The 19108-nt window shown below is 46.6% G+C and overlaps 1 long non-coding RNA gene across 1 annotated transcript in view; it reads right to left on the bottom strand.

The window, feature by feature from the left end:
- The window catches only part of LOC109499593, a 76602-nt gene extending 57734 nt beyond the window's left edge, over positions 1–18868 (bottom strand). Inside the window, exon 1 of the long non-coding RNA XR_002156936.2 lies at positions 18622–18868. This is a non-coding gene — a long non-coding RNA (uncharacterized LOC109499593). The remainder of the gene's footprint in view (positions 1–18621) is intronic.
- Positions 18869–19108: the final 240 nt, after the last annotated feature.

Raw genomic sequence — 19108 nt, 5'->3', positions numbered from 1 at the left:
GCCGAATCTTGGGGGCGCCTGGGTGGTGCAGTCGGTTAAGCGTCCGACTTCAGCCAGGTCACGATCTCGCGGTCCGGGAGTTCGAGCCCCGCGTCGGGCTCTGGGCTGATGGCTCGGAGCCTGGAGCCTGTTTCGGATTCTGTGTCTCCCTCTCTCTCTGCCCCTCCCCCGTTCATGCTCTGTCTCTCTCTGTCCCAAAAATAAATAAACGTTGAGCTGAATCCTGAAGCTCACAGACTTCTCTCCTGTAGAGCAGTGCTGAGCTCTCCGGCTTCCTCCCTAGGTGTTCCCAGGCCCGCAAGGGTCAGCTGTGCTTCTGGCAGGCTCTGCTCCTGGCTGTCCACATGGCACGTTCATCATGGACTTTCATGTTGGGCTCAAGCATTATCTCCAAGACACTGTAGCCCTCACATCAAGCCGACTTCATGTGAGCTATCATGACTGGCAAGAGCCAGGAGACCAGGGTTCAAGTCTTACCTCTTACTAGCTTGGTGACTAGTGGCAATTTACTTTGCGGCCCTCAGCATCAATTTCCCAATCTCTAAAACCGGGTCAGTAACACCATCCTCAGAAGATGGTCTTCGGGATTAGGGGGTCATTTTCTTTTCTTTTCTTTTAAAGTTTAATTTATTCTGAGATAAAGAGAGAGGCAAGGAGGGCGAGAGAGAAGGAGAGAGAGAGAATCCCAAGCAGGCTCTTCAGTGTCAGCTCAGAGCCTGATGTAGGGCTCGAACCCCCAAAGGTGAGATCATGACCTGAGCTGAAATCAAGAGTAGATGCTTAACTAACTGAGCTACCCAGGTACCCCTAGGAGGCCATTTTCTTTTAAACATTTACAATCAGTTGACTTTATTATTATTATTTAATTCCAATATAGTTGACATACATGTTATATTAGTTTCTGGGGTACAATATAGTGATTCAACAATTCTATACATTATTCAGTACTCATCATGTTAAGTATACAAGGCTGTCATGTTTTTACCACTCATTGCCCTGAGGATAACTTATGGTGTGTAATCAACACTAGATTCCATTTTTCCTCCTCTTGATGGGTGAAACGACTTTTCAAACTGGGTTTTGCAGAAACTTCAGTAACAATTACACCTGGCTTGCTCACTGGCAATCAGAGGGTACTTGCAAGGGGAAGTAGGCTTCCACATCTCTGTGAAAGTGGTATTGGCCTCTTTTAGGCAACAGTGGAGACATTATTTATGAATCCAAATTCTCTTTTCATTCTATCTGTAAATTATGCTCTTATCATCATCCTGTAGAGAAAAATTTACTGCCAGACATAATCAGAGATTACTGGAAATCAAAAGTATAAGTGTTGTCACCTGTAGATAGGGTCTTTGTTACATCTGTTTTACAGTCACCCAGATACAATGCAAGAGAGCATGAGCGAGAGTGAAGAAGAAGTAGAAGAAGGAGGAGGAGAAGGAGGAGATGAGGAAGGATAGGGAGGGGAAGGAAGAAGGGGAGGAGCGGGGAAGAGGGGGAAAGAGAGGGAGAGACAGAGACAGAGAGAGATATGTCTCCCAAACTTCTATATCAGCCACTTATTACTCATATCAACCCTACCTTAACAAATCTCAGTTGAAATACTTTTCACACCCTGGTTCTATGATTACAAAGGATGAAAACACTGCGGGCATTCCAGCTCTTAGTTAGTCATACAAAATCAATTCACTGAAAGTCAGTTTATCTAAGGATAGTTTCCATAATGACCAATTTTTCAAATTTCCCAACTTTATAAACTACATGTCCCTTTCAACTACTCAGCTCACCCCAATTCATTACAGATACACTGGCAGGGCCCAAGAGAGCCCTGAGAGTCAGGCCTCCTGGGTTCTGGGCCCAGACATTCTTCTTCTACCTCAGTTCTTCCTGCTCTGTGCTTCTCTCTCCTCCTGTCTGTCTGCATAACCAATTAATCCCGAATGTGATAGCTTAAAATAACAATAACCACGTCTTACTCCATGGGTTCTTGTGGAGCAGGAATTCAGGGCGGATTGGCTGGGTGATTCAGGCCTGGGGTCTCCTGCAAGATAGCAGTGGAGATATCCGGACACTTGAGGACTGGAACTGGACCATGCACTCCCCAGGGGGCTAACTGGAGTGTTAAGCGCCTGATGATTAGCTTTCTTTCACTGTAACGTAAGTGCATGACACTAAGCTTTTGCTTGCTGGGGAGTCCCCTTCAAAGACAACCATCTCCAAGAAACACACTGCCAGTCACACAACTAGATAAAGAGCCACTACCCCACCCATGAAGTTTCCTTTTTTCAGAAGGCCCTGAGTAACTAAGATAACTGAAGCTTGAGTGACCCTGCTTTTCCCTTCTGGTGCTTTAATTCCTGCTCTTATGTTTTCAACTCACCCATAAAAAGTGAACCCTGGAGACCAGAGGCACCCCTCTCTCAACACCAATAAAGGCAGAACCCCAGGTCTGTGCTCACTAGCTCTCTACCCATGACCCTGCTGTGTGGTCCCCGGGAGGATCATGTACCCTCCAGGACCTGTGAGTAATAGACCTTGTTTTTTGAAAGCTCCCTGACCATGGCAGCTGTCACTGAGCTGCCTGTGATAGTTGTAATAAGAACCACAGGACTGGCCCAGCCACAACACTGACCTGGGTCAGGGGAGTAACTACGGGGGCTCTTACAGGTGAGTGCCCCGGCATTTCTAGCCCAGAGCATAACTATGTATAGGCTGGGATCCATCCAAACCCGCATTCATGGCTCGTGGGTGTGGGTGGCCCCAGTTCCTCCCTCACCATGTGCACGTCTCAGGACAGCTCAGTGTCCTGCAACATGGCATCAGGTTTTTCTAGAACTAGTGATCAGGAGAGAACAAGGGGGAAACTGCAGGGTCATCTCTGGAGGATGCTGTTTGTACACAGCTCACCCCCACCCAATGTGGAGAGGACTCTAGAGGGTGGTACCTGGACATGGGACTCACTGGAGGCCGGCTCCCACACTCCCCCTCCCTGAGGTCCCCATCCTCACCCCCTCCCACTGCTTCTCAGACTCTCCCTTTATCTCTCCTCTAGCCTCCCATTTCTCTGGGACCAGCAGCCTGGCAGTGTCTAGCACTCATTCATTCTCTACAACTCCCTGCCCCCTTCCCCCAGACTCAAGGCCCCTCCCCACTCCACAGCAACAGGGAGCTGTGGCAGCAAAGTGACATTCCTTGAAATAGGAACTAGTCAACTAAAACCTGGTAGAAATTACCAAATCTCCTGAAGACGTCCCAAATCTATTATTGTTAGAAATTTTATAAAAAGCTCAAGCTTTTTTTTTTTTTTTTTTTTTTTTTGGTAAATAAGTAAATTCAATATATTGGGGGAAAGGGTCCTTAAAATGCTAAAATATTGGAAAAACAGAAAATGGCTTTTCAAAGGATTAGAAAGAAATGAGTAAACTCTGAAAGGATGAATAAACGAGTAAAGACGTTTCCCATTCAAAGCGCTGAAACTGGTCATAAGGTGTAAAAGGATGATGTTAACACTCACTGATTATCTTCAGAGAGACTGTTTGTTTTTTTTTTAATTTTTTTTAACGTTTATTTATTTTTGAGACAGAGAGAGACAGAGCATGAACGGGGGAGGGTCAGAGAGAGAGAGACACAGAATCTGAAACAGGCTCCAGGCTCTGAGCTGTCAGCACAGAACCCGACGCGGGGCTTGAACTCACAGACCGTGAGATCATGACCTGAGCCGAAGTCAGACGCTTAACCAACCGAGCCACCCAGGCGCCCCGAGAGACTGTTTTTTAAAACAAGATTGTTGTGAATAGATACATGGGGTAATGGTGTTCCCAGGGATCTATCCTTTTAGGAGTTGGCTTTCAGACAACTGGCCCCTTCAGAGTCCTCCCCTTTTGATGTGAAATCTGTCAGCTTCCAGGTGTCCTTCTGGTTTAGCATCTGGAAGACACCACCTTTCTTTCTTTCTTTCTTTCTTTCTTTCTTTCTTTCTTTCTTTCTTTCTTCTTTCTTTCTTTCTTCTTTCTTTCTTCTTTCTTTCTTTCTTTCTTCTTTCTTTCTTTTTTCCACTTTTTTTTTAAATTTACATCCAAGTTAGCATATAGTGCAACAATGATTTCAAGGATAGAGTCCTTAGTGCCCCTTACCCATTTAGCCCATACCCCCCTCACAACCCCTCCAGAAACCCTCTGTTTGTTCTCCATATTTAAGAGTTTTGTCCCCATCCCTGTTTTTATATTATTTTTGCTTCTCTTCCCTTGTGTTCATCTATTCTGTGTCTTAAAGTCCACATATGAGTGAAGTCATATGATATTTGTCTTTCTCTGACTAATTTTGCTTAGCATAATACCCTCTAGTTCTATCCACGTAGTTGCAAATGGCAAGATTTCATTTTTTGATGGCCAAGTAATACTCCATTATATGTGTGTGTGTGTGTGTGTGTGTGTGTGTATACACAATATACAATGGAGTATTATGTGTGTATATATATATATGCACACACACACACACCACCTCTTCTTTATCCATTCATCCATTGATGGACATTTGGGCTGTTTCCATACTTTGGCTATTATTGATAGTGCTGCTATAAACATTGGGGTGCATGTGCCCCTTCGAAACAGCATACCTGTATTCCTTGGATAAATACTTAGAAGTGCAATTGCTGGGTTGTAGGGTAGTTCTATTTTTAATTTTCTGAGGAACCTCCATACTGTTTTCCAGAGTTGCTACACCAGTTTGCATTCCCACCAGCAGGGCAAAAGTGATCTTCTCTTTCTGCATCCTCGCCAACATCTGTTGTTGCTCAAGTTGTTAATGTGAGCCATTCTGACAGGTGTGAGGTGGTATCTCATTGTGGTTTTGATTTGTATTTCCTGATGATGAGTGATGTTGAGCATTTTTTCATGTGGAAGACACCACCTTTGGAGTCAGGGGCTTTAGCTCTTGACCCTCTGACAAAGGGCCCTTGCCCCTCTTCCCTCAGATACACTGCAAGCCAACTTCAGACTCTTTGCTAAGCCATCAGATAAAGCAGTGTACTCAAGTGCTCCACTGAGAGTATCAAAGTAGCTTATGTTCACAGTTCCCCTGTTACATGGGCATTACCATCCTTCACACACATGGCACAGAGGCTGGGTGACCTGTCACACAAGGTTGCACAAAAAGTGGATGAGAGAATATTCAAGACCACTGGACATTCCCTCCATTTCTTTTTTTTTTAATTTTTTAAATGTTTATTTATTTTTGAGAGGGAGAGAGAGAGAGCGAGAGCGAGTGGGGGAGGAACAGAGAGAGAGGAAGACACAGAATCGGAAGCAAACTCCAGGCTCTGAGGTGTCAGCCCAGAGGCCGACATAGGGCTCAAACTCATGAGCGACGAGATCATGACCTGAGCCGAAGACAGACACTTAACCCCCTGAGCCACCCAGGCACCACTCCCCCCCTCTATTTCTGACTGTAAGTGGGAGCATTGCCTCCCTCGATGCCTTCCATCACCATTTTGCATTCCAGTCCTGGGATTCTGGCCTTGGAGACTCCAGGGACAGGCAGTGTAACACACAATGAGAACTCCAGGTTGGGTTGGGGGGAGTGCCTCTGCAGGGAGACTTCTTCCCTCCTACCCTTCTGGCTGTGTGCACTGTGACTGCATGTCCCCAGGCTGGCCGCCTTCTAACCACAGGTGGTTACAAAGTGTGCTGGGGACCTTAGGGGTGAGCCACAAGCAGCACATTCCTCCCACCTGTTCCAGAGGGTTCCCACCAGGGCAGCAGAGCCCAGTCGTGGCTTTCTCTTCTGACATGGCAAAAGGCATGGCTGATTAACCACAGCAGCTGCTGTCTGCAGAAAAGAGAGTGAATCACTGTAAAGGAACTTTCAAGCCCCCAGAGAGGAACAAAAAGGAAAAAATAATTTCCAGTCTCCTTGCCCCACCCTCTAGTCCCACTCTGTCTTCCTCTCTTCACCTTCTTTATCCCTTTCTCCCTCTGTCTCTCGACTTTCCTTTTCGGTGTCTGTCTGTTTCTTTCTCTGTTTCTCTTGTGTCTCTGTGCCTCCATCTACATTTCCCTTTGAGGTCAGGGACTAACTGGGTCCCCAAGGCATGGCCTGGCATCAGGGACCATCAGCAGGCAGTACTGAGGAAGGAGAAACTCACAGAGGTGACAGCAGACTGCACAGTGTGCTCCTTAAAGAGCCACACCTGCCTCACCGACATCCTGTGCACCATTGCTTTGCTGACCCCTGGGGACAAAGGTCATGTGGGGCAGAGAGAGGGGACTGTAGTATGAGGCTGACAGGCTGGAGGAACAAACCTGCTAGGGCTACTGTTTTGCAGAAACCACAAGAGCAGGCTTTGCTTTTTCAGAAGACTTAGCTGCTCTATGCAATGGGACAGGGCATTGTTGACATCACTGCAGAGCATCGTGGATGGCCATCGTCATTTGCAGGTGGCAACCCAAGACTGCTCTCTGTTGATTACATTGAGAAATGGGCGAAGGAACCTATGGGTGTATCTCAGGCATCCCTGGCCCCCATGTGGGGCTCTGCAGCAGGTGGGGTGCTAGAAGTGCATTTGTGTGCTTGAGTGCCTGCAGAGGGACAGTGACAGGCAGTGAGAGGGGCATCTCCTTAAGAGTCCTTTGAAAATACCAAGTATATCCCAGGAGCAAATAAAAGCAGTTAGATCATATACCTATGTCTCAACAACAAATCAGGAGCATCTAATTAAAAAAAATTTTTTTTAATGTTTATTTAGTTTTGAGAGAGAGAGAAACAGAGCATAAGCAGGGGAGGGGCAGAGAGAGAGAGGGAGACACAGAATCTGAAGCAGGCTCCAGGCTCCAAATTTGTCACCAAAGAGCCTGACATAGATCTTGAACTCATGAACTGTGAGATCATGACCTGAGCCGAAGTCAGATGCTTAACTGACTGAGCCACCCAGGAGCCCCGAAGCATCTAATTTTTATTAAAAATATATCATTTTAACATATCTTTCCTATTCATGAAGCTTTATTTTTCCCCAAAGTGCAACTGCCTGCTCTATAATACCCTGACAGTGTATTCTCAGTCACAGTAAATATTTTGAATAAGGCAGTCATCAAATTTCCACTCTGGAGGTTATTTCTAGAATCTGTCTCATGCTTCCATGAAGATAGCTCATTTCTTCCTGAAGTGGCTCTGGCTCTTTTTAGTTCCTCTCTTTCTTTTCTTCTCTCTCTTTCTCTCTCTCTCTTTTTAAGGAAGATGACTAGCTAGTCCATTATAACCATTTCTGCACAGTTAGGAAGGGTCCATTGCATTTCTGTTTTTAGAGTGATGTATTTCATGGCAATGGCTGAAGCTGGTTGGAGGGAGGCGGGGAGCCATAAGAAACCTCAGCAGGACAGCATGTGATCTGTAGAAGAGGAAATGGAATTGACAGAACATTGCTTTCAAATTGACTGACCTGGGGTCCATCTTGGGGCCAACACTGGCCCAGGGTGAAATCTTGGACCTGCAAATTTTGTCTTCAGAATCTTGGCACCTCTCTCTCTCCATAGTCCCTCATGTTGACATTGCTTGTTTTATTTATTGCTGAAGGGATATTGAATATCTGTTTACGTGTTGCTAGTGCTTTTTAAAAAGTTATTTCTAATGCTATTTAACTGGTCTTTGTGTTATGTGGACTGATGAAGCATCTCTCCTAAGGTCTGTTCTTTGCTGTAGCCATCCCACACGTTAGTCAAAATGACAGAACAGAGGCAGAGGAACACAGAGCTCTCTTCACTGCTGGGTGGCACAGACATGGGAGAAGGGCTCTGTATTCTTGGATGGAGGAGACTCATGCATCAGCCCAGACATTGGCATTGAAATCGATGGTCCTATCTGATGAATCCATTGATGTGCGAAAGTTAATTTAATCTGACTAGACTCTACATCAATGGCATCAAGGTGGTCATAGAATATGCCATTACAGAACAGCAGTGCAGGGCACCTGGGTGGCTCAGTCATTAAGCATCTGACTTCGGCTCAGGTCATGAGTCCCATACCGGGTGAGCATGAGCCCTGCTTCGGGTGAGCCCAGCTTGTCTCTCTCTCTCTCTCTCTCCCTCTGCCCCTCCTGAGATTCTCTCTCTCTCTCTCTGCCCCTCACTCACTTGCACCCTCTTTCTCTCTCTCTCTCTCTCTCAAAAAAAAAATACAACCCAAACCCCGCAGTGCAGGTGAATGAGGCATCACACCAACTCTCAGGAACTGTCTAGCAGAGACAAAGCTCACACACGTTTAAGATACAAGGCACAATATAGTGGGTTCCAGAAGAAAAGCTCAGAGGCTATCGGACTTCAGTGAAAGGCAGATGACAAAAGGAAAGTTTTAAGGAGAAGATGGTTTTTGCCTTGAGGGGTACATAGCATATCAGCGGGCACAGGGAGCAGGTTATGGATGATCTGGACTGGCAGACTAAGGAATCTGTTTCTATCTACTAGGTTAAGAGAAGGGGTGACAAATACACTGCCCATCTGCCACCACCCATCTCACTCCCATACCTATGCCTGCCACACAAAAATACCAGTAATTGATCATGGCACTTCTTCCTGGCCTGAGTATGGCCTCAGGATCCATGGGCTTCTCAGCATATAAACACAAAAATACTAAATGTCTTGTGGCAGCCATGGAGGTGCCCTTTTGGATCTGCCTTCAAGGGACACTCTCGCAGGGAGCACAGCTGATTGACACCTTCCAGCAGTCATGCCTTCAGGTCTGTCATGGTGTCCACACCTGGTCACACTTCTTCCAGCTGCTCCTGGCCAATGACTAGGCATGGCAGGGCTACTGGAACAGGGTCATTCTTGCCCTTGGAGATGCCTCTTGTGGAAGCTCTGACTTCCCATCAGTCTGGCCAAGACTCTGAGCACTGCTCTGAGGTCTGAGGCTCTTCCCACCCAACCCTTTCTCCCTTCCCTGCACAGGTGTTAGACCTGCATTGTGTGAAGGACTGCCTGCCTAGTCCTGCTCCCTCTTCCCATCTTTCTTAGGTATTTCTCCCTCAAATTCTTACACCTTTAATCTCAACTTGGTGTCTGCTTCTGGGAGGACTTGAACTGACACATGACCATTCCCAACTGACTGAGTTGCATTTAAATCAAAAACTTTTTTGCCATTTCTGCTCTTGAAAGTGGGAATCCATTGACAATTTGGAGACAGGGGAATGACCTGGTTAGAGCAGTGTATGCAAAATGCATTCTACTAGAGTCAGGAAGTCACTTAGGGAGCTGTGGCAGTAGTTCAGGTGATAGAGACCTGGACTAGGGCAGTATAGCGGGAATTGGGAGGGGGATACAGGTGACACTGCCACATTCACTTGAACTGACTGCTCTGTCACTTGTGTCTCTCCCACCAGTGTAGAGAAAAATGATAAATAGTGGCATTTAGTGGAAAGAACACTGACGTAGAATTCAGGAAGCCTGGGCTCAGCTCCAGCACTAACTAACGAGGCACCCAGGAAATGAAAGCCACTATGACCTCAGCTTACGTCACCTGTGAATGGACATTGTGGGTGGGACGACCTGATCTTGAAACTCCACTCCTGTCTCACACGCTCTCTTACCTCTTTAACCTTGTGGTAAAAAGTACATAGAGCATGATGTTTACCACCTCAACCATTTCTAAATGTACACTTCAGTAGTGTGAAATGCACTTACACTGTGTGCCATCATCACCACCATCCATCTCCAGACGGTTCTTTTCTTGGAAACTGAAACTCTGGCCCCATAAAACACTAACCACCCCACCCCCACCCCTAGACCCTGGAAACCACCACCTCACTTTCCATCTCTATGAATTTCACTACTCTAGATATCTCATATGAGTAGAATCATACAGTATTTGTCCTTTTTGTGTCTGGCGTATTTCACTTAGAATGATGTTTTCAAGATTCATCCATTTCGTAGCATGAGTCAGAATTTCCTTTCTTTTAGAGGCTGAATAATGTTCCACTGTAAATCTATACCACATTTTGTTTATCTATTTGTCCATTAATGGACCTTGGATTGCTTCCACCTTTTGGCTATTATGAGTAATGTTGCTATGAACATAGATGTGCAAATATCTGTTTAAGTCTCTGCTCTCAATTCTTTTTGGTGTATACGGTCATATTGTGATTTATAATAAGAAATACATATTTGGTATCCATCCTAGTTCTAGGCACAGAGCTCCTAAAGACATTGGAATTTCCTAAGTGACAAGAGAGAAAAAGGTGTCTTTTGTTATGTTAACGAGGTGACTTTTGGAAGGCCTCTAGGTAACCAAAAGTGGAGAGCTGGTTGCCAGGGGAACCAACTGCATTAGAGGGCTGGAACTCTCAGTCTCCTCACTCCTCCCCCCCCCCCCCACTTCAGGAGTGGGGAGCGGGGCTGGAGGTTGAGTTCAGTCACCAATAGCCAACAATTTAATAATTAATTTCCAATGTAATGAAGCTTTTATAAAACCCCAAAAGGAGAGAGTTTAGAGAGCTTCTGGATTAGTGATCACTTGGAGATTTGGGGAAAGTGCCACCTTTGGAAGAGCATGGAAGCTCTGAGACCTTTAACCATACCCGCCCTGTGCATCTTTTCCGTCCGGCTGTTCCTGGGTTAAAGCCTTTTGTAATAAACCAGTAATCTAGTAAGTAAAATGTTCCTCTGAGTTTTGTGAGCTGCTCCAGTTAATTAATTGAACCCGAAGAAAGGGATCATGGGAATCTCTAATCTATAGCCGGTAGTCAGAAGCACAGTTAACTACCTGGACTTTTGATTGGTGTCTAAAGTAGGGGCAGAGGTCAGTCTTGAAGGACTGAGACCTTAACCTGTGAGATCTGATACTATCTCCAGGTAGACTGTCAAAAGTGAGTTAGTTGCTTGGTGGTGTAGAAAAAAAACCCACAAATCATAATTGGAGTCAAAATTCTAATACCCAGAAGTAGAATTGCTGAAGCACATTGTAAAGCAGTGTCTTCCCAAACTTTCCAACAGAGTACCCACAACAGCCATTACAAATAAATTTGTCCACTAGTAGTTGTCCAGAATTGGCCGCATATCACAATCTTTTAAAAATTCACACAAAGTTTGGCATTCTGCACCACATTGTATCCTTGTTTGCTTTGATATAAATATGATGTTCTAAATTGCACCCCAATTTAAGGAAAATTTCACTCTGCAGAGCACAGGAAAGTCCCTGTTGTAAGGCGTGCCCGGTTTTTCCTGTGGCTTTCCCAGGCTCGCCATGACTGCAGCATCAGGTTTGATGAGCACACAGAACTAGGTTATCTTTAAGACCCCTTCTAGCTCTCACATTTCTATGAATGATGTAAAACAACACCCTCCCAGGGGAATCGCCATGTTAAAGATGAAGTGAGACAAGGACGCATGGTATTAGCCAAGGGAATGAGTCACTAAAGATGGGAATGTCAGGAGTTCACATATCTGGGATGGAGACTGGAAATGGAGAGGGGAATATTTCTAGAGTTGAAATGTCAGAGGCACAGCCCCTGGTGGGTCTGCACAAGAGAAGCATTATATTAGGAGAGGCTGAGCCCTCCCTGGACTTGTTTCCCAGCGTCTGCAGCTCTGAGAGGTTCTAGAAGGTTATCCTGGCTTTGACTCATCCATATGTTACCATAACAGAGAAGTACTTAGCCCTGTTACATGGATTCTGTGGAGAATTAGTGAGGAATCCCACTGTGGATTTTATGTTGGGTTTTACATTTTCTGAATCTATGGATTCTCCTTTGGGGGTGTTTATGGGCAGAGTGGGAAGTATGTGACAAAGGAGCTGTCATGGATCAGCAGAGCCTCTTGGTGATTCGGTAGCAGCCACGCAGGGAGAGCACCCTGAGAAGATACTTTAACTATGTATGCAGGCATCTCTAGGTTTTATCCAAGGAAACAGGAGCAAGGAGCTGTTGGAAACACTTCCAAATCAATGTAGCCAATACTGTAGCTGCCACTTCCCATCGATTTTGAGCCTATGGCCAGAGCTGACAATGGACTGGTTTGCATTTCACTGCTTTTGATTTCCCCTGATGGCCTGTGGTAGAAATGCAAACAAGTATGGGGAAAGGGGAGGGAGAGCCAGGAAAGGCTTAGGAAATCTCCCAAGGGAGCAAACAGTCTTTGAATGAGTGAGTGGTCACTTTGACATGAAGTCCCTTGAGGGAGAGGAATGGGACTGAAAATCAAAATCAAAACCAATTAATTAATAATTAATAATAATGTTAATTTTGATTAATAATTAATGTTAATTTCATATTTCATTACTCTCACATCTTCAGGATGTGAGGAAGATCGTAATGGCCTACACGCTCACGATACTTGCACACAAGTACCCTCATACTAAGGATATCCCTCCCAGATTCCCTTTCAGGAATGAAGGATCCATCCCCCAGCTGCTGAAGTGTCACCAGCAGACAGCTGTCTTCTGGAAATAACATAGCTGAAGAGAGCTGCTTCACCCAAGGTCACGGCCCCTTTCCAAGACTGGCTACAGACCCAACACAATACAGGAGAAAACTTGCGAGAGGCAGAGGGAGGGAAGACAGATCAGAAACGGCTTTGGTTGCTGACTGGCAACTCTGATAGTGGCTGAGAGGTGGGTGGTGTGAGCCACAGACATTTCAGGGTGAGGATGGGAGTGGAGCATGGGCAGCAGCAGGAGAGGCCACTAAGACAAAGGCTGATGATTCCCGGTCTGAGAACTGCCCCAGTGAAGCCAGGGCAGGGCAGTGGACCAGGCACGCCGTTTTCCCCTAGTTGCCACAATGACAGGTGAGACCTGGAACATGTGTGTGGCCTCGGCAGGGGCGGGGGGGATCAGGAGCAGGAACACCCTGAATTAACTAAGAGGACTCCAAATTGGCAGAGAAACCTTGTAATCAGCCAAGAAATCACTGATTTATTTTTGCACACTTATGACTACGAACTTTTACCTGCTACATGTTGTTTGCAGTTTGGATAATGCCTTAACTGCTTCTCATTGCTAGGGTACAAGTGTGCCAGGCTTGCTAAACCACAGGCCAAGGCTGGCAGAGGACTGCTTGCAGGGGGACCTGCTTCCTCCTGGGGTGGAAGTCAAGTCATATTCACTGCTGGGAATCTGACATAGCTCAGTAAGCAACCCCACAAAGTTCTATTTGCAAGGGTGTGGCTGTCAGGGAGATGCCCTGCTCAAATGTCTCTCCAGAACCTTCTGCAGAGAGCACAGCTAACTGATAGCCTCCAGGTGCTGCACCCTGGGTCCACGGTGGCAGTCATGGCAGGCCACACTTCTCCGGTCTGCCCACAGGGGTACTAGAGCCAGGACATTTCTTCCCTCTAGGAAAACTGCATCCAGGCAGCCCTGAATCAACTCCCTACGGGCCCCGCTGGGACTCACAGGATTGCTCTGAGGCCTGAGGCCTGTCCAGCCCTCCTTCCCTCTCTCCTCTTTCAGGTGTCACACCTGTGTTGCAGGACAAAGGCCCTCCTTGCCTATTCCTGCTCCCTTCTCTCTATCACAAGAGTTTCCTCCAGTCTTTTGCATGACTACTCTGGTCTTGGCATCTGCTTCTCAGAGGTCCTGAACTGATGTGAAGGAGAAGGAAGAAATCCTCTGGAAATTGCTGTGCGAGGAAATAAGAGATGATGTGATTATTTGGACCCAGGAACAAGACCTCACTAGAGAGAAGTAGGGATTCTCAGTGTAGCATGTCTCCCTTATTTGAATCCATCCCTGGCCAGGTTCCCTGGATCCCTGTCTGGGTTCTGAGGTTGGAGAACATGACACAAAAACCTTGATTAAACTTGTGACACCCTGGGGGGCCTCTCCCAGAGTACAACCCAGTGGGACAGAGGAGCAATTCTCCCCAACATTGACCATCAGCCCAGCTTAGATCCCTAAGATCTCCAGATGTTTCCAATGGAGATCCATCCCCAGACCTGCAGCAGCCATCCTGGGGAGACAGCAAGGCCACAGGAGGTACAAAGCAATTGAAATCTTGTTTGTTTATTGTTTTATTTCTCTAACTTAGCCCCTCCAACTTCAAAATCTTATGGTTTTATTCAGTATAGGTCTCGCCACCCTGACCTGACTGCAAAGTCCTTGATATCAGGAATTATGTGTGCATTTCATTCCAATTCTATATTCCATTGAACGCATATGGCCCCTTGCCCATGGGCATTGTAGAAATACTGTTTAATGATGGTTATATTTCCAATTGCTATTCTTCCTAACAGTGAAGGCTTATGGTTGTGATGATAATGATCAAAACATTTGGAGATATAGAAAGAAACTGTTTCTTCAAAGGACTAATTTATCAAGTCACAATTAGACATTGGACACAGTGATGGCAATAGGCATAGGCTGGGTGTAGGAACACCAATACAGGTGAGTAAGAACTGATCCCTGCCATGAGCTCAGAGCCTGATGGGAACAGAGACACAAATCAATAGGTCTGATAAAATCAGAGAAGAGCTACAGAAGTACTGGGACCAAAGTACTCTGATGGCACAGGAGAGGAATGACTAATTTATCTTGAAGAGCTCAGGAAGGCTTTGGAGAAAAGCAGTAATTGAACTGGGTCTTAAAAGCTGAGTAGGTGTTTGCCAGCTGTCCCAGTCCATTCGGGCTGCTATAATAAAATACCGCAAACTGGGTGGCTTAAACAGCAGACATTTATTTCGGGAGGCTGGGAAGTCCCAGATGAAGGTGCCAGCTGATTCACTTCTTTGGTAAGGCCTCTCTTCCTGGCGTGCAGCTGCCTTCTTGCTGTGTGCTCCCATGGCCCTTCCTCCATGATGCAGGTAGAGGGGAGCAAGATTTCTCTTCTTCTTATAAAGCCACTGGACCCTCATGACCTCATCTAACCCTAATTACCTCCCAGAGGCCCCACCTTCAAAAACCATAACATTGGGGATGAGGGCTTCACCATACAAGCTTTTTTTGGGGGCGTAGACACAAACAGTCATCCCATAACACTAGCTGACAACAGGGTGTGAGAGGAGGATATCCAAGAAAAGGAAAGAAAGATTCTACAAAGGCAGTGAGACAGGGAAATCACAGTCTTTCCCAGAATGTGCTAGAGCACAGAGGCTTGGGGGGAAGGTGGCCACTCATAGGTAACAAAGCAGCTCAGCTGTAAATTTTTAAGGCCCTTGAACATTGAGGAATCTTGACTCTTGGAGGCAATGGGGAACTCTCTAAGGTTTTGTCATATTTTGTATTTTGAGTATAAAAGCACTACTGTCTTTTTAAATACAGAAATACCAATAGTTGGCTTTTTTCCTACCTTATCCATATTCACTCAAAGACTCCAGTTTATAGAGATGGCCAATCACCCTCTGACTTTTGACTTTGAGATGAAATCACCAGTTTGTTACTCTCAAAAAATATGTTACGTGGAACAGGACATTTTTTTTTCCTGAATTTTCCTTTCTGAGAATAAAGGTCATTTTTCCTTTTTCAAGTTTATGAAAAGCCTGTTATTTAAATTGTGTGTGTTTTCTGAGTTTCCCAGGTCTCACATCTAGGGAATAAGAAACATTTAGCAAGAATAGGAATAAAACACTATTTCCTTTCTTCTGTTTCGATCTACCTGGTGTGGGGTGGAACCCGGGGACCCTCAGATCATCCCCAAAGGGCTTGAAGCCCCCGGAGGGGGATCTCCGTGTTCTCGGAGCCCAGTCCTCATCTGCCCGTGGGTTTGGAGCCTGCCCCAATCACTGCGTGAGATGCCCCTGCTTCAGAACGCCCAGCTCTGCTACTGCCTGGCTCGCTGTGCGCCACTGCGACCTTAGGGTGCTTCTGAGTGGTGATCTGTGATCGGGCCACCAGTCCTAGAAAGCCATCTGGCCAGGGACAGGAAAAAGGTTGCTGGCAGTGGGGGCACTACATACATCAAGGCCCTGTGTGAGCCAACGCAGGGGAAAGCGGACTGTTCCAGAATAAGGCGGCGAAGGGGGGCGGGGGCAGCTGGACCGGGAGGAGAGGCTTGCAGTACAGGGTAAGGAGGGCTCCTCAATCGCCCCAGGTGTGAGAGAAGAAAAGGGAAGCCTGAGGGCAGAGTGAGGATGACAGCCCCCGAAGGGGTGGGGGGGGGTAGGAGAGCCTGGAGTTACAGAACTGGTTCGGTGAGAAGGGGGGGGGGGTGTGGGGGAGGGGCACGGGGTCAGAGCTCCTCTGTGTCCTGTTTAGATGCTCTAGATTCGAGAGAGTTCCACAGATGAAGTAATGAGGTTCTTGGATGAAGAGCCAGCAGGTCAATACACCCTTTTTAATCCCCTGAGACATGTTTGCTCTTTGAAGTGTGTTCTAAAAACTTAGAGCCAGCCTCTAAGGGCCAAGGCTGAACCGCTGCTCATCTGAAACCATCTAGAAGTCTGTTTGGAATCCATATGGCCAAACCAGAATCTTCTCTGCAATGCTGTTACTGAAAAGCAAAGCCTCTTGCTGATGCCCAAAGCAGGGCTCCCTCTGGATGGGCTCCCAGCTCTGGCGCAGGCCAGTTGGAGGAGCCGCAGGGAAGCTGGCTGGTCTGGCTTCCCCGGGCCTCCCTCTTGGGATTGGCAGGACCCTGGGGAAGGCCAGCCCCTGGGGACTGGCCCTGGTTACCCCAGGGCAGCATCCAAAGTCCAGGACAGGCCCTGGGGAAGAGAAGTCGGTGGCTCTGGGACTGCTGAGTCACCCTGGATGCAGTGAGAGGCCATCCTGAGGGCGTGCTGCTGCCAGGAGAGGGTGAGCCTGCCTGTCTCCACTGACAGCAGCGGTGGGTAGTGGCTGCATCCTCCATATCCTGTGCCTTAGCCACAAGGGTCACCAGCTCATACCCTGGAGGTGTCCCAAGGGCCGGCCAGGTGGCCTGCCTCTCCTTGCTCAAGATAGGCTGGAGATCCGGGCTGGGAAGGAACAGGCTCCTGTTTCACTCTCATCCTCTGCTCTTCTGTGCCCTTTCTATTTATTCCTTAATATCTCTGTCATCCCCTTAACATGGTTTTGCTTGAATCTTAATGGGCTCTTGTAGCTGCAGGGTAAAGTTTCAGCCTTGACCTGGTATTTAGTGTCCTACGCCATTGGGACCAACCCGTTGGGGCACGTACTGGGACATGCCCCGGGACAGCCCTGGTCGAACAATGTGGTTCATTCCCCAGGCGATTCTCCACTACTCTTCCTGGGACCAGTCTCCTCCAGTGGGCTCACACTGGGTGCCCTCCTCTCCTTCCTACCACCTGCTGAGTCTCTCAGCCTTCCCAGACGCCAGCCCACCATGCTCTTTCTTCAGCCTGTGAAAGCAGAGAGCAAAGAATAGGGACTTTGAGACTTACAACTCTGAACTTAAATCCCAGAGTCATCTTCCTATGACTAGTCATCATCCTTCCATCCTTCTACGACTAGCTGTGACCTCGTACAAGGCACACACCTCTTTGGCCTTCTGTTTCTCTTCCCGTGACGATGGTCTTAGGCTCACTGGAGAAAGAGGATGATGTCTTGAGTGCCAGGCACATAGCAGGGACTCATCAATGTTGACTCCACCCTCTTCTGTCCACACCCCCTCTTATTCTATCACTCCTTTGGAACCCATTATATCTATATAATGATAATATATTAATATAACTATAATATTTATTATTTTATTATGCTTGTGTCCTGACTCCTCCAACTGAATTGATTGTATATTTTTCATTCATTCTTTGTTAGATTTTTTTAAGCTTATTTTTTTATTATGAGGGAGAGAGAGAGAGCATGAACAGGGGAGGGGCAGAAAGAGAGAGAGAGAGAGAATCCCAGCAGGCTGACTTGGGGCTCAATCCCACAAACTGTGAGATCATGACCTGAGCAAAAATCAAGAGTCAGACACGTAACAGACTGAGCCACCAGGTGCCCTTCTTCGTAAGAATTTTTAATGAAGGGTCTATTATTCTCCATGTGTTATGCTAGGCACTAGGGATTCAAAGAGAAAAAGTACTGTTCCTACTGGGAAACCTGGTCTCCAACCTCTATTTATTTGTAAAGTTACCATAAAGAGTTTTTAGAGACAGGCAGAGTAAAAATAAAATATTTCTCCACCTAGTAATATGCTAACAGGTGCCAAATAAATATTTGTTGAGTCCTTAGCTTTGAAGTTTTAGATGAAAAGTGTGAATTGCCTTCCTGATATTCTTATTATTTTATTTCCAAGCTTAATATATTCCAGGTGTGACCGAATAGGAAAACTTGGACCTTCCAAGCAGAAATGCTGGAAGATGATTGCTCATAGCCTGCAAGGATTTACCCCGGGCTTCCTGTAAAACCATCAGCCTCATATGGCTCCGTGTGTGTGTGTGTGTGTGTGTGTGTGTGTCCCCTGGGTGCTACAAGAGAAGCATGGGCTGCAGAGAGGACTCCAAGCCTTTCAAAGTGAAAAATCCCTCAGAAACTAATTGACTGCCAAAGGGGAAATAACATTCAGTTTACAAAAATGTGAGTTACAGGCAAAATGTAAGGCACAAACGTGTCACCTAAAGTCGAGTTACCTCCTGCTTCCCCAGCCTTGTCCCAGTGGCGGTTTATGCTGCATGAGGGTAGAACCGGTTGTGTAATGACTATAAGAAGTCTTTGACCCACTATTTATGAAAAAATGCTGGACGATAGTACATCGCTAATACTTACAAATGTCCAGCTTCTCTCTGTGAAGGAGCTCCAGTAGCCACACTACATCTCCAGCTTTACGGAATAACCCAGTAGCCAGTGGGCAGAATATGTGGGCCTGGATTCATGGCTCGATGCCAGGAGTCTGCTAAGGAGTGGCTTCTTGCTATCACATTCTCGTTCTGCATTTAAGGCCCTTTGTCCGTGATCTCCACCTGAGGTCAGCCAGCTCTCGGTGAGCAATGTGAGCTTACTCCACTTGTGCTTATGATCCATGGCAACCTAGAGAACTTTCTGCAATCCTACATTCTGTTGTTTCACCAGATGCCGTATGTCACCTACAGCTGCCATTGTAACAACGGCAGTAATTAAACTTTACATTTCTGCAGGAGTTTTACAACCTACAAAGGGCTTTTACCTGCATCCTCTCACTCAGCCACAAATGTGACCATATTATTTCCCTGTCTATAAGCCGATAAGTGGTTCTTGCTGCGTGCGGGATGAAGTC

The sequence above is a fragment of the Felis catus genome, chromosome B2 (genome assembly GCF_018350175.1).
Source record: "Felis catus isolate Fca126 chromosome B2, F.catus_Fca126_mat1.0, whole genome shotgun sequence".
NCBI lineage: Eukaryota > Metazoa > Chordata > Mammalia > Carnivora > Felidae > Felis > Felis catus.
The sequence above is the reverse complement of the archived record's forward strand: the minus strand, read 5'-3'. Positions and strand labels throughout refer to the sequence as shown.